The sequence below is a fragment of the Bos javanicus genome, chromosome 6, assembly GCF_032452875.1.
Source record: "Bos javanicus breed banteng chromosome 6, ARS-OSU_banteng_1.0, whole genome shotgun sequence".
Classification (NCBI taxonomy): domain Eukaryota; kingdom Metazoa; phylum Chordata; class Mammalia; order Artiodactyla; family Bovidae; genus Bos; species Bos javanicus.
The window spans coordinates 59,892,352-59,897,269 of NC_083873.1; the positions used below are offsets into that span (position 1 = coordinate 59,892,352).

General features: G+C 39.6%; 1 protein-coding gene across 3 annotated transcripts in view; it reads right to left on the reverse strand.

Annotated features, from left to right (window-relative positions):
- Positions 1–4,918, reverse strand: part of RBM47 (RNA binding motif protein 47) — a 176,562-nt gene that overhangs the window by 169,664 nt on the left and 1,980 nt on the right. The gene's annotated exons all lie outside the window — the stretch shown is intronic.

A 4,918-nucleotide genomic window follows, 5' to 3' on the forward strand; every position in this document is an offset into this window, starting at 1 on the left:
CTTGTAACAACTCTGTGAGATAGGCATTTTACAGCTGAGGAAACTGAGTCATGGAGAGATCAGGTAGTCTGTAAGTGGCCAAGCTAGCATTTGAACCAAGGTAGACTGTATTCTTAGCTACTTCTCCATGGAGTTTGAATTTAATGTGAATGGTCATCCTTTCCCCACAGATTGTCATTTTCATGTGGGCTAACCACTCCTTCTTTTTCTCCACACATGACCAAATTTGGTTCAGATGGTAAAGAATCTGCCTGCAATGAGGGAGATCTGAGTTGGATCCCTGCGTCAGGAATATCCCCTGGAGGAGGGCATGGCAACTCACTATAGTATTCTTGCCTGGAGAATCCCATGGACAAAGGATCCTGGTGGGCTATGGTCCATAGGGTCACAAAGAGTCAGACACGACTGAGCAACTGAGCACACACCCTGAGAACAAACTAGCCCACGGAGCTGAGATCTTCTCTGCATCATCATGCTGCAGCTTTTGCCTTTTATAATCTAACTAAATTCCAAGGTAAATTCTCAACCGCTGCATTCTTCCCTGGGAAAATAGTAAAATCATCTGCACATAGAAATATATCATGATTATTAGCTGGAAGAATAAAAACAACCACAATAACAACAAAAAACCCATCAGGCCATTGAATTTTCTGTTAATAATAAGCTGCAGTGCCCTACTGAGTTTTCCGTGTCACCAAATTCTCCCAGTTGTAGTTACACAAAGGCAACTTTGTCTTGAGATAGCTACTAAGAAGATGGGCCTAATCTTGGCAAGGGCTTGGTGTACCGAGAACCATGTTATTATTTTTGAAAATAAATGACAGCAAACAAAGAGAAATATTATTTAAGCTGTCTTTTCAAAAGGCACAGTGCTATCATCATCATGGACATGGAACCCCACTTTCGGACACATGAATATTTTACCTGACCTCAAAAGGCCCAAATACACATTTTCAGAATGGCAATCAAACTGATCTAAGAAATTAACCTGAAAAAAAATCTTCCTCACTTTCCTAAGTACTTCTTTTGTTTTCTTTTGGCATGATATGTAATGCTTTACAAAAATGATTGAGTGAAGACTCAGTGCTCTGAAAGGTGAATACTTTTTATTATAATTTGTATAGGTTGGCATTTCCTTGGTCAGGTAGAGGTGTCTTGTTTCTGTTTCAGCTACACAATGCCCCACATTCATTGTACATCCACCCATTGCCCATTGGTATGTATAATTAACCCTTGCTTGTCCACGTGTGGATTATCCATTGCTTCTACAATCCGGTTGGTTTTTTTCCCCCGGAAACTCAAGGAATATGACCAAAATTGACTATTAGCCAAAGCAAAGCACAATCAGGAAGCAAACACTGTCAGCAAATCCCCTTTCATCAACATACACCCACCAACTATGGTCTTGGCACTGGGACGTTATGTTCTCAAGAGCTACAAACATATAATATTCCCAGAGACAAATATCATGATTTGAGGCCAGCGATTGTTTTCTTGACTAATGTAAATGGCTGTAATATATAAGCATACATTTTTGCACTGCCGGGAATCTGCTGAGACCAAAGGACTGATATCTCCTCAAAATCACAAAGCGTTTTCAGGCCTATGCCAGTGCTTTGTCTTCCGGTGTCATCTCTCTTAAGCGGCCTTCAGAAAGGTAGAGATTGTTCTTTTGATTTCTAAAACGATCCCACTCTTTAAAACCTGGTAAGGTTTACCGAAAAGAGAAACTATAAACTACAGTCAGGCATTTCTACTATAGTCTCAGTTTTGTTGTTTTGTATTTTACAGATGTATAAACTGTTTATATCTAAACACTCCCACAAATCACTTCGGCATAAACTAACTGCCTAAGATGACAAAATCTCCACATTCACAGTGAAAAAGAATGCTCATATTATACACCTAAGTTACATAAACTAAGCTGTGGGTTTTTGTTTTTTCTTTTCAGGTGTCCTTTAAACCACTGCAGAAAGTAGATGAAAGCCAGAATGGAGTGTGGTTGAAGGGCCTGTGTCTTTTGTAATCAGTTTACTTTGGGCTGTACCTAGAGACAACATCTTGAACTCATTCAAATGAGCCATCTAGTGCAGTGCACTAGGGCATTTGAATTACAAAAGTGGGGTGGGGGGTGAGCCTCAGATTCCTCCAGTTGCCAGTTCACCTGCAATAGTTGGAGGGCATTAAATCCCACATTATTTTAGGGGTTTGGAGCTCACTTGTGTCTGGCCATTTATTCCTCCAGACACTCTGTACCCTTCTACTTCCGCTGGAAAATTCCTTCCTCGCCCACTTCTCAGGGCAAAAAGAGAGGTTCTGGTAAGAGGGGGGGTACACTGACTTGAAGGGAAAGACACCCTTTCCCTCTGAGTCCTCTCCCCATACAGATGCTGACAGAGCAAAAGGAGAAGCAACTATAAAGAGGCAGAAACCATCAGAACGCAAGCTCAGACCATTCCAGGAGTCTTTTACTGACAAGATGATTCAGGACCACACACAAGTGGCAGGGTGCCATTTCCCCCTAAATCCCAGTATGAGAGGTTTCTAACAGCTTGAGGTGGCAGTTGAACAATCGCATATTATCACTGCTATGCTATTCTTCTCGGGAGTTTCTAAAAGCCTTCTATCTCATAACCCAAGTCATCCCTGCATTGCCATTATTGACAATCCTTTTCTAGTTGTTCTTTGAGGCAATGACCCTGGCAAGTGGCTGTCTGGACTAACACACACGTCTCACAATATTAAATCAGAAAATCAACATCATCATAAGACACAGAGACTGCTCCCAAGAGGAAAAATACATCTTTTAATCGGGCCAATAGCTGAAGCGTTCCAATATAATCTTTAACTTGGAATCATTCTGACAAACATTTTTTTAAACTGTATTTATGTATTCACTGTAACTTCACAAACGTTTGGCACACAAACCCTAGGTTCTTACAAAATCTATCCTTTAGCTAAGTCGTATGAATCCCACACTTAAGCCCTCTTCAGAGCAAGTTTTTTTCTAGGATTATGCATCCTCTGGGAAAACCAAATCAGAGTTTCACTTGAACCTCAGGCCAACTTTGAGGAGATCTCCCTCCCCCCACTTGCACTCCTGTATCCAGTGCTGAAAAATCAGAAGGGACTTGAAATGTAGAGGTGGAAACCTGTCTGAAATAGGCAAATACTTCCCTCTAGCAGTCAAAGCTCAATCAATTGGGACGTGATAGATTTTTTAATCGTCAGATCAAGAGTAGAATTTGGAAAGCAAGTTCATTTTGTAAGAAAATTATTTTATCGGCTTCAATCTTCTAATCTTTGTTTAAATTACTGAGAACAGGTTCTGTTACTAGTAAATCAGAGAACAGTCTAATCTGAATGCTCTTATCATGTGAGGGGGAAAAAAAAATGAGAGTCATCCTAAACACCAGTCAGAGCAAGTATGAGGACACATGTCCTGAAGCACATAGTTTCCTTGCTTTCTATCTTGATTTCATCCTCAGTGTCACCAGCTGTTTTGGGCAAAATTTAGTGTACAGCAGCACAGGTGGGAATCAAAAATACGCTGACAATTAAAACTACAGAGATTGGAGTAAAGTGATGATGCCAAATTTTCAATCTTACAAGCTTCTGAAAACTCAAAAACCAAGAAAAAGATGAAGAATCTTCAAAACTTGATTCATTTTTGGCATCTGTTCACAAAACACTCTTGAGCAGATGAATTTAAGTGTAGCCTTGTCAGGTAAAGAAACGTGACAGAGTCAGACTTAGGAGCTTGGTTTTTGTCAGTTTATTTCTTCCTTTAACAAATATTGAAATAATAACACTGGGCAGATTTCTCATTCTCCCTCTGTGCAGTAATTAAGTCAAAGAGGCCAAAATGGTTTATCAGAACAAGGTGAAGGGTAAGGTAGACAAGAAAGGATATGAAAACCCAAATTCCTTTCTTTCCTTCCTCCTGTTTCCATTTTGGACTGGGTTAGTTCTGTTTCCCTCCAAGATTTCAGATCATCAATCTGACAAGGATTATTGTTTAATAATAATATTATTGTAATAATAATTATTGTTTAATTATTATAAAAACAATAATAATATTGTTTAATAATCCAGGCTCCTCTGACCACTGAATTCTCCAGGCAAGAGTACTGGAGTGGGTAGCCATTCTCTTCTCTAGGGGATCTTTCTGACCCAGTAATTGAACCTGGGTCTCCTGCACTGCAGACAGACTCTACCATCTGAGCCATGCTGAACAGCAATACAAAATCCTGCAAAACGCTATCTCATCGCCTTGATTGGGTACTTGGCTTTGTCTAGAGATTGTGTTTTATGCTGTTGAAAACCTTTTACTTTTAGAATAGGCACCTACAACTCTCAAATGCACTTGATCTAAATTGCAACTGTGCTTAAATCTGTGGCAACCTCTTCACATTTATGCTTTTCTCTGCCCTAAAAAATTCTTGTGACTCTACCATAACAAGTTTTAAAGAAAAGATTTCTAATCTATATTCATACTAAAGAACACTGGGTGAGCCATTAGAATGTGCTACATCAGTAACAGTACAAATCAGCATGGCAAAAATCAGCATGGCCTATGAGTAAAGTACCTCGAGGACACAATCTCAGATAAGCCGCAAGAAAGAAGACACATCCCCAAATGCTTTGGGACAGTACCCAAGAGTAGATGAACTTTTACCTTAATAAAAAATGAATCACTATTTGAAAAATTCCACTTCATTTATTTTATCTGATTTCTTAAATATCCAGTGGCGGATTTGTCAGCTGTCATAGTTCATCAGCCCTAGACTTTTATACAGATTGAATTTTTAACTTTAAACATCTAAGCCTGTGCTCAGTGTTACCTTGGGAGGTAAATGACTCCAAGAAGATATTCCCCTCATATCCTCCCCCAACACACATCCCCCAGTAACCCTCC